This window comes from Pogona vitticeps, chromosome 6 (genome assembly GCF_051106095.1).
Source record: "Pogona vitticeps strain Pit_001003342236 chromosome 6, PviZW2.1, whole genome shotgun sequence".
In the NCBI taxonomy this organism is placed as follows: domain Eukaryota; kingdom Metazoa; phylum Chordata; class Lepidosauria; order Squamata; family Agamidae; genus Pogona; species Pogona vitticeps.
Window position 1 is genome coordinate 33381494 of NC_135788.1, and position 11581 is coordinate 33393074.

The 11581-nt window shown below is 39.3% G+C and overlaps 1 pseudogene; it reads right to left on the bottom strand.

Annotated features, from left to right (window-relative positions):
- Positions 1-4095: 4095 nt before the first annotated feature.
- LOC140708039 (small ribosomal subunit protein eS1 pseudogene) lies at positions 4096-4970 on the bottom strand (annotated as a pseudogene).
- Between the last annotated feature and the right edge of the window lie 6611 nt (positions 4971-11581).

The window sequence follows — 11581 nt, forward strand, 5'->3', positions numbered from 1 at the left end:
AAAGACAGGGAGGCTTTTTACATTTCCAGTTGATGGCATGGGGAAATCTCTTGTATTTGGAAGCAAGGCGAAAAGTTCACTGGAGCTGGTCTGGTATGTACTTCTAAACTATGCTAAAAGCAAGAATATCATCCTGACAGATGGTGTCACAGCATCCATGAGTTGTTTGCACACAAGCTTTCCTTCCTGTTGGTCATGGACTCTCCATACCATTCCAAAGACAGGAGCTGACTAGCCAGTTGATGAGCCTTCCTTCAACACGGGTAATAGGATACGGGCCCTCCCTCGACTAGTTCAGGAGATGCTTGGCAGGCTGTGTGACACACCCGGCACTGTACTACATGAGACAAACAGTGCTGCAGTGTTAAGGAAGAACAGCTGAAGGGGTTGCCACTGCTTTCCACCAACACTTGACATCAGAGCCAGGTGTCTTGCTCCTGCCCTCAGGACCTGCCATTCCAAATTGGTTGAAGGAGATGGGACTTGTGCTCCTTGCTTCTTGAATTGCCAGCTGCTGCCATGATTCTGCCTCACCCCCTCCCTTCAGGCCACCCAGTGGGCCAGCCATCTTAACTAAAGAGAGAAGACTGGATGGGAGTTCAGATTTGCCAGCTGTATAAAATTTATGTTGCAAGTGACACAGAGCGTACCTTCCATATTACCTGCATGATGAGAACTTCACAAGCTAACCAGAAAGCAGGGCTCCATTGCTAGTCAAGGACTGGACGTGATACTAGACCTGCCTCCTCTTGGGTGCCGAAACATTGGTATTGATGCCTGGAGGGAGGAGAGTTGTCACAGTAGGACATCTGCTCAGCGTGAGCAAATTACAGGAGATATAACGTGTGTTTTAATAGAAGTCCATTATTCTGCCAGAGCTTAGTTTTGTCATTTTACCAATGCTTAGTAATGTTAACTAGAGCTAATGGGAGTTGCAATGCAACCATTTTTGGAGAGCCACAATTGAAGTTTAGGTAGCATGTTTCTTTTTACAGAGGAGGCCAGTCTATAGGCAGAGGACTATGGCCCTATCCCTCTGCCCATTCCATAAATGAACAGAAACCACTGGTTCCATAGGAGCTTTTAGATCAGGCAGCTCTGCCTGCTTTTGTATATTCTGTGTAGAGTTATACCAGATTTAATTTTGTACTTCTCTCTTCAACAGTGCTGAAGTTCAGGGTGTATCGTTCAAAATCCATGTATAATTCTTATGCTCCCAAGGATGTAACTACAAAGCATAAAAAGTAGATAGATAGATAGATAGATAGATAGATAGATAGATAGATAGAGAGATAGAGAGATAGAGAGATAGAGAGATAGAGAGATAGAGAGATAGAGAGAGAGAGAGAGAGAGATAGATAGATAGATAGAGAGAGAGAGAGAGAGAGAGAGAGAGAGAGAGAACAATTCTCTCTGTTGGTGTTCTTTTCCTTAGCATTGGCAGTCCTTTCCATACAGTACTGTACTGTGTGTAATGAGCCTTAAAAGTCTGTATGACCCTCTGAACTAGAGGCTCAAATAGAGATGTTGTGTTTGGGGGCAAGCAGAGAACTTTGATGCCTTCAATTTCTGACTGGCCAGCAGCACAGTATTTATTGAGTATTTATTTATTTGAAAATTTATTTATTTATTGAAAAAAATCCATGTATAAATCAAAACCATGTTGTTCAGACCTGTGAAGTTCAAGGGAGCAGTGTATTTGTAACAAACTCCTTCAGATCAATGGGATTCATATTAACTTGCTTGTTCCATGGATTTAAACGGGTCTGCCCGAAGCATGACTAAGTCTTGATTCAAATGGGTTTGCCTTAAGCATGACTAAGACTCCTGGATGTATATAATTCACCCCATAAATTTTCTGAAAAATTATTCTAATTACCTTCTAGTAGTATCAAATTTAATATCCCAGTGTTTGCCACTTTTCAGAAGGTTTATAGGTAGGGTGTGAATCTGCTGAAGAGAAATCATGATAAATGAAAATGTCTGGTGATCCTCACTGCACATTTTGAAATAAGTTAGAAATCAACCAACGTATTAGTGTAACCCATAATTAATTCCTCTTCAATAGGAACAACATGTACTAACTTTAAAAAGGCCTTTCAAATAAAATATAAGAAAGTGTGAGCATATAAAACATGCTGTGAATTATGTCTGGTCTTCCAGATCTGCATGAATGAATGCTGTACTTTATTACAGTCAACCACCAGTAAAACCAAATCAATATAAAATATAAAATAGATACATATAATAGATACATATAATTCTATCTTTTCTTCCAGATCTGTAGTCCTTCACATTAGGGCCAAATTTGTTTGAACCAACAGGCATTTCCATTGGAAACCTGGTACCTTTTTAAGGTTATCAATATGTCTTTAGATCACTTTAGAACTCACTTTGCTTTGTGCACATTAAATTATCCTAAACGTGGTTGCACAATGGCACATTTCTTTCTGTAACCATAACCTTAAATTCAGTATGGGCAGATGGTTGTTTACATGCACGACCATCTGTTGAGGTGCCATTGTGGGCACTGACAAGTAGTTTTGTCTGTTCACTTCGTCCAGATTGGGGGGGAAAACACACCAAGGGATGAAATTAAAAGCTCCAGCATTTTTTTTATTCTTATTTTTTTTGTCAGCAAAGTAGTTGTATTAGCTTTGGACTATGTGACCTAAACCTCAGGATCCTATATCCTATTTACCTGTTGATAAGACACAAGAAGTTGTGGCTGATGCACCACAAAGGAGAAAAAAACACAACCTTATCCCCAAAACTGTACAGTCTAATATCAGGCACATGAAATGTGCTGTACAAACTGATGAGTAGCTTGGAGATTTTGCAATTTGTCCTATATGTTAATATGCACAAAAAAAAGAAAGGAAAAAAAAATGAAAACATGCCATTAAGGATGATATGAAAATTTGCACCAAAATGCCCCTTCAGAAACACAGCATGAAAAAAGGAAGAATCCTAGAATCATACAATGTTGGATGTGGAAGGGATTTTGAGGGCCACCTAGTCCAGTCATGTGCCAGCGCAAGAATCCCTCTCAAGTGGCCATCTAACCTCTGTTTGAAAACTTTGAACACCAGAATTCATGACCTTCTAAGGTGATCTCTTCCATTCCCAAATGTTTTTTTTTCATCACTAGCTTCTTTCTAATGTTCCTTTGGAGGTAAGCATGCCAAGTCAGCTTGTTCACAGAAGATGAAGTCCTGGATTATACATTTCTTCCCAATAACTGATCTGGAATTATTTTTTTTTACCCAGTGGGGTGCAGCTAGAGCTGTGAGGAATTTGTTAGCTGGATAGCAAACCAGAAGGAAGAACAGCCACAAGATGTTCCTTCTCTCCCAGTTCTACTACTTTATCCTATCTGACTGATCAAAAAGGGGCACCAGTCCACATCATTCCTGCGTCAACATTTTCTTTTTTTCTTTTTTACAGATGTATTGCTGTGTAAGGAATGATCAGTGGATCTCCATGTGCTTTTACTGACTTACTTTTCTCCTAGTATTAATGCAGCCAGTTAAGCCCTGGCAAGACCTAGTCATACACTGGAGCCAAAGGACGGTACAGTTTGTGAAAGTTGTCAAATCACTCCTGCCCCACCTCTGCGTTTGGCTTCTGTCTGCCACTCCTCCCCAATGATTGATAGGGCATTATCAAGGCCTTCCCATAATGCTTTGAGTACTACGTCCCTGAGTACTTGAACAAATACTATTTGCTGCTCAAATAGTCTTCTGGGTGCTCATCTCAAAATCTTTGCACTTGCCAGGAATACCATCTTTTAGCAAGGCTGCTCCAACCCCTGTGGGAGGCGCCCACTCATCCATTGGTTTGCTTGAAGGACATAGCTGTTGGTATTTCTTGGCTGCTAATCACACTTGCAATGGATGCTGCCATTCCAAATTATAGACAAGACATGGACACCCTAACTGATTATTACCACTGAATTACGCTGAGACCAAACACAAATTAACAACTATCCCTTTATTGCCTGTAATATAGTGATTTGACTAGGACTCAGGAGACCTGGGTTCAAACCATCCTTGGTCACTCAAAAAACTGGATTTTAATCCATGAAAACTCACACTAAAATAAATCTAAATTTAAGAAGGTAACTTCATTGTTTTGAAGATCAGCAAGACTTACTTCAAATACACAGCCCTTAAGTCCATCAGAGGCAATGTTTGTTCCCTGAATCCTGGTGACTAATGTCTTCTCAATGTTTTGAATATTGAACTTTGCTGGTGCATTGGCATCATACAAGTCCTTCTTTGAGAAAGGATCAACCACTTTCTTCTTCGCACCCTTCTTGCCTCCTTTAGTGAGATGCTTATTCTTGCCAACCTCCACAGCGCCCCATTATTGGCCTTTAAACTGCCACAATATTTTGTCTTCCTCTCCCCTCACCTTAAAATTTGCCAGCTGCTCAGACAGACAGAAATTCTTTGGTCTTTAAACTCACTGGGTGAAACTGGTCCAATCACTCTGTATCAGTCAGATCTACCTCACAAGTGTTGTGAGAACAAAATAGGAAAGAGAAGGGTGATGACCACCAGACTGAACTCCTTAGAGAAATGTAACAAAATAGGGCCACATATTCAGAAATGAGTCTCACTGATCTTCAGGAATGCTAAAAGAAATTGAGATGGTAAGTTAGATGGCTCTAATGTTAGCTGCTGTTTTATATATTTTTTTTCCTGAGTCAAATGTTCCATGGTGGAAATGGCGTATTAGCATAAAAGCATAGACTTGTACAGAAAATTAACATTGTTTTTCTCTCTCTGACTTCCTCCCTTTTCCTCTCTACACCACAAGGAGAGATTTAATTAAATGGCTTGGGCAGAAACCCATTCGCGAGAAACTTCCTCTTGCTTTTAAGTACTGCTGTTAAATCTCCAAGGAAACCATTTCTATTTGTGACTCCTTTGGTGGTGGGAAAAAAAAGTAATTTTTACCTGCATTTCCTTAGCTGATGTGTCATGACAGATTCCTTAAGACATTTGCAAATTGATTATTAATCAGTTTCTTTGTATTTTTTTAGGTTCCTCTTTTCAGAAATTCCAGTGAAATGTCATAGCTCTGCTATCACCAAACTCAAGCAGAATCATGTCAAGGTATATAGAAGATTTAAAATTCATTCCAAAACATAGAGTATTGATAAAAACCTAAACATGTTTTTGCCTGATGACTACTACAAAAGCCTATTTATACATAAATTATATGTCCTTTACTTTTCGTGTATGATTATTTGGTTTATTTTAAAAGGCGCGCACACACACACACACACACACACAGAGCTCAGCTAAGGATAAAATCGATGTGGTTTTCTCAAATGCTTTTTAGTTTTAGTGGATTGCATTTGTGTGCACTCAGCAATTCTCAATGGAATGAAGGCAAGGTACATAAAATGTGCAGAATAACTAATGAATGAATGAATGAATATACCTCCTTTGTTTGCAATATACTTTGGGCACAAATGTTATTGAATGTTTAAACATTTTTACAAAAGATCTTATCATTATATTCTGTTCTCTACCTTTGGTCTTGTGGAGCCTCCCTTTTAAAAATCAGTTTAGAAGGGCTTAACTGAGCCACTTAATGCTGGAATTTTTTACAACCTCGCATGCTGCCTGGAGAAGTTGTGACTGGGAGGGACCCTTCCAGGCTGAGCTGACTCTCAGTCTATCTAGCACTAACCAATAGTTCCCTCCTGCCTCTGAATTCAAAGAGAGTGACATCTCTCTCTTTCCCTCTCTTTAGTCTGTTGTTGAAAGCAGTCATGTTTGTCAGTTTGCTGTTTGATCTGTTCAGGTTTAAGTAATGAAATATTTTATTCTTTCCCCCACTAATGTCTCAGAATGAGTTATTGAAACTTTAAGTGCCAGCTGAATGAGAAAAGGGCTATTCTGCTCTGTGAATCCCTGCATTTCTGCTGTACAGTTAGAGGAATTTAACCAGAAATTCAAAACTCTGTAACACTCCACACATGGACTGACTGAATATATCCAAGAGATCCTGGGGCTATGCAGGCTAGCTGTACACACCAACAGACTATTATGTTGTTTCTCCAATGAATTCTCTATGGCTCTTTGTGAAAATGGGTTCTCTGTGTACAGACGTCTCTGTGGAAAGATGCTACACTTAAGAAGACATCTCCGTTGGTTGCCACCAGATACAAATGACTGTGGAGCTGGAGCGCCTGTATGGCAAGTCAGCAGTGGGAGGGACTAGCCCCTGGGGCTCCCGACTCCATCTTTGGTCACTGTTCCCACTTCATGCACTACTTTATTGAAGTATCCTAATCCAGTTTGCCTTCTCTGAGCGTGAGAACGTACTTAGCTTGCTGGGTCAAAACATCTATTCCAGATTCTATTTCTAGGGAAATTGTGAAAGAGAGCTTCAAAATATCCATTCCCTCTATTCCCTAACATTCCATTTTTACCTATCATAGCAAGAAGCCAGAGACTGCCTAACCAATAAAGCTTATATGTTACATGAACTTGGTTGCATTAATCATGTTATATTTGTGCATTGTACTTTGCTTCTCCTTCTATAGTTGTCTTCCCCATTGTTAAAACAACGAAATGGGAAAACTGGGTAGAAAATACTGCTGCTTTTTTTTGTTGCTTTCATTAGTTTATTGGCTATATACATTTATGATCTTGTATAAAATAGCCATAATAATGAGATTCATTTCCAATTAATTGTTCTAAGACTTTGTGAAGAATCATTAATACTAGCAGATTCGTACAGTAACAGTAATTTGTCGCAGTGATGCCCCCAAAATTAAATATGTGTTAGGTAAAGCAGGATTTCCTGTTCTGTTCTGTTCTGTTCTCAGAACTAAGGCCAGTTATTCCTTAGGACATCCCTGAGGTGTTTTCCTCAATGGCTGAAATCCTATTGCTTAGCACAGTAAGTTACAACTATAGTAGGCCCATTGAATCAGTGGGAATTTGTTGAGTTAATTCCTCCATAAATTCCACAAATTCAAATGGGCCTGCTCTAACTGGTTTACTATGCTAGCAAGTTGAAGTTAGAGTAGGCCCATTTGAATTAACAGAACTTACAGCACAGCTACCTCATCAAATGGCCATTGATTCAATGTGTGACTTACTAAGCTAAGCCACAGGATTTCAGCCAACGTGGTGACCATGAACCACATGCTGGAATTCTTGTCTTTAGGCGTGATTAATCCTTTTGACACCAGTCTTTTAAGTCACCTCTGTAACAGTGGTCTTGTAGTACTATATCAATGGGATAAAAATCATTTAAAATGTTTTCTGGGTCACAAAAAATTATGGATTAGGACATGTTTCAAATATAGGGTTTGGGGCAGCAACTGAAGAAGGCAGACCATAAAAAATTGCTGGCTATCTCTTTAGAGGCCCTACAACTGTATTAGTGATGCAAGAAGACATGTATTTCCTTTTTAATTTTCAAAAGTTATTTGTGAAAAAAAAAACATGATAAACTGTTCTGGTATATAAGACCCTTCCTCCAAAACAGTTGATTAGCAGTATTAAATTCGCTATCTTGGAAAAATATAGTCTCACTTATAATACCTGAAAATAATTTTTAATACTTTCAATATAATCATTCACATCATTAACTGATTTCCCTTCCTCACTTAATTTCCTTGAATCCTAGAATTAAGGGTGTGTGCAGTTGAGTGGAGCTGTATAGTACAATTCATTCATGATGCATTTTGTTTTTGTTTTTTCAGCACTAAAATGTAGTTGCCTAAGATAGCCTTTTAAACCTGGTCAAAGCTTGGTAATTATATTCCATTAATTGCTCTCAAGTGTAATAATACTTATTAAGGTTTCACTTTTATTGAGGTAATTTGCCTCACAATTCTTTTAATCAGGGACAGATTAATTTAAGCCATTTACTGAAATGTACTCATTTTGTAAACTCGTTGAAACTTTCTATGCTGAGTCCTCTGCCCCGCGCTGCTTCCCCTGGGCTACCATATCAGCTTTGAAACATTATGTCTAACCTTTCTGTTAGTTTTCCTTGCTACGAAGAAAAGAGTGCATTTGATTAAGTAAAAAGAGTCCTGTCACATATTATACACTCAACCTAAGAAATCTATCAGCAGCATGCAGATCATATTAAACAGACCAACACTTCTGTATGACTATGGATTCAGTTTTCATTACCACATGTAGTGTATTGTCACAATCACATAATTGTGGAATTGATGTGGAATGTGTGTTGCGTGCATGCATGCATACAAGTGATTTTAGCATGCAATAGGACAGAAAATTCAGTGCTGAGAAAAATCATACAGCTGGAACGCTGATGAATTTGAAGTTAGAAAACAGGGGGAAACAGACATATCTTATGTATTGTGGATAGAGCATAGGAATGGAAGGTTAATGGCATGAGCATAGACAAACCTTTCAAAAGCATTATAGGTAGGGACCTTTTAAAAGTAGCCTGACTAGTAGCAATTTTGACAGCACAAGGAGGCAGCAGGAACAGATAGTAGCCTTAGCCTTATCTGTGCTTTGTGAATCATGGCAATAAATTCACCAAGATGGACAGTGCACTAGCCACACACTCCTCCACTGCAATTTTCAGTTTCCTTCAATATTCAAAGGCTGACTTTCTGAACAGAATAGGCTGTGTTATTTATCTGTGGATGATCTCCAGGTGATCAGGGAGACTGGAAAAAAAAGGGGGCATGGAAGGACATTCTCTTCTATTTTGAAACACTGGAAAGTGTGACGGAGAAAACTAGTACCCATGCACAATTTGAAATATCAAAGCCCTTTTGTTATTGAAGTAGCAGCTTCATAAATGAATTATTTGTGCTTGGTTGATAATAACTGATGAGTTATGTGGAGAGACTATCAGAGATGCAGAGCCTGAACATGGAACCAAGTATGTTCTGTGTTTGGCTTTTCGACGCCATCTATAGCATGATGTGTCTGATTGACCACGTTGTGCCGTTCAGAGGTTCAAAGTGGCCTCTAACCAGGACCCTAGTTATTTGTATCTTGTTAATTTTTGGGCAACAAAGTTACATTACAAAACTCATGAGATAATAATTACTTTGGGGAGTGTAACCATAAAGCTTTCTCATTGATATTTATTTTTAATGACACAGAATAGGAAAAGTAATAAATATAGTAATCTATTGCATAATCTCATGAGCTGCCATCTCATAAAGATAACAGAATCCTATGGTAGGTGCCTATGGTAGGTGTCCATCATGTGACCAGATGTGCACTGGTTACAAAATCAGTTGTGCAGGGAGCAAACAGTGCAAATCAGTCATTTGATGACTATGTGTGCTTTTTGCCTCTCACAAAGATAGAATCACAGAATCATGAAGTTGTGAGGTGCCTACAAGGCCATCAAGTCTGACTCCCTGCTCAACGCAGGAATACAATCAAAGCATATCTGCCAGCTGATTATCCAAGTTTTTCTTGAATGCCTCTAGTGTTGGAGCACTCACCAACTCCCAAGGTTAAACTAGTTCCACTGTCATACTGCTCTAACAGTTAGGAAGTTTTTCCTGATATTCAACTGAAATCTGGCTTCCTTTAACTTGAGCCCATCGTTGTGTGTCCTGCACTCTGGGATGATCGAGAACAGATCCTGTCCCTCCTCTGTATGACAGCCTTTCAAATATTTGAAAAGTGCTATCACATCACTCCAGTTGTCTTTTCTCAAGGCTAAACATGCCCAATTCTTTCAGCCTTTCCTCATGAGGCTTGGTTTCCAGCCCCCTATCCTTGTTGCCCTCCTCTGAACTTGTTCCAATTTGTTATCATCCTTCTTGAAGTGTGGTGTCTAGAACTGAACACAATACTCAAGGTGAGACCTAACCAGTGCTGAATAGAGGGTGACTAGCACCTTGCGGGATTTGGAAGCTATACTGGCCAATGGGTTGCTGGGAGGGAGCCATAGCAAGTAACGTATTAATGACTTTCAGAAAGTAACCTTCTCATCTGTGGTACAGCCAGAAAATCTGTGTTTGAATAGCTTTAAAAATTGGATATTAGGGGTTCCACAAACCTGATCTTGTTTTTATTTCACAGTGATGTCATGTTGCTTCCCTGCTAGCTAATTGTTTGTCTGATTAATTAGATGACAAGACATGTATGCATGTAAGCATTCTTAGGGTTGAGGCCTAACATGGTGTCATTAAGGTTTGAAATATTAGTGGGCATATATGTCCTGACTTGTTCCTAACATACTCCATTAGCTGAGCAGAATGTATTTATCTTCTCATGAGCGTTACAATGACCGCTCATGTACTGTGGAAGTAAATTAAGCGAAAGTGCCCAGTTCTCAGAGTAAGATTCTGCAAACTATATTTATAAAACTTTTAGGATTTTGTTCTTATCCTGCCTTCTCTTGGTTCAGCTGGGATAAGTGGCAAAGGGTATCAGAAAGGGGTGTGAAATGTGTGAACTTCCAGATCTTGTTGGCATAAGGCTCTTCTCATCTCTTTAATTATATCAGTCATGCAGGACTGAAACTGTAGTCAAGCAACATTTGGAGAGCTATACATTTCAACCCCTAGATTAGAACGGAAGGAAAACATGAAGTTTTCAGAGATCTCCCTCACCCCAGTGCAGAACCACAGCTATACAACTGCATTTAAAAGAGAAAAAAAATGAATTGCAGGCAAGACACTTGATTCTGAACTGGAGGGACTGCTCATGCTATATCTTCTGTTGTTCTTCTGTTTTTTACTCTATGGTCCAAATCCTGTTGCTTAGCCTAGTAAAGCTCACTAGAACAGGCCCATTGAAACAATGTGGCAGTTGGGAGCCAACATCTCCGTAAGTTCCATTGATACAAGGGGGCCTTTGCAACAGTACACTGCAGTTAGAGGAAGCCCATTTGAATCAATGGAGCTTATGGAGAAGTTGACTTGCCAAATCTCCACTCATTCAGTGGACCTACTTTAATGCAATTTAGTACACTAAGCAATAGAACTTTGACCAATATCTCTACCATCACCATTATTGGTGTTCTCCAGGCCACAAATGTGGAAAAATAGAGCCCAGTTTGGGAACTGCATTCTTTTTCTCCCAATTCAAATATCCTCATTTTCAGAAATGTATTCTTCTTCTTTTGTCCTGCTCTACAGGTAGAGCATCATCTATGGTTGTAAAAATAAATCTGCCTTGTTACATGGCTTTACAAAACAACAACGGTTAATTCTTCTTGTTTAGTACTAGGAGACTATTATTAAGAGCTATTGCAAGCAGACACATACAGATCTCAAGGTGCATGCTCGTATGAATAGCTGGTTGAGGCTGCTATTGCCCTCTGGCCTGGTGCTTACTTAGTCACTACTTATTCTTCTCTCCTCTGAGATCCTTTTCTGGCTCATTGGACAGACATAAGTAAAAGGTACTGACGTGCTTATACGTCTTTCTGACTCTAACAGCAGACTTTTAGTGTGTTGCATTCCAAATTGGCTAGTTTTTACTTGTCAGACCGACACGTGTACACAAATATCAAGCACCAGTGGCTTATGCATGAGCCATATCTTTTTGTCACTATTTCTCCCCTTATGTCTCATTCAGATCCAGTCAGCAAG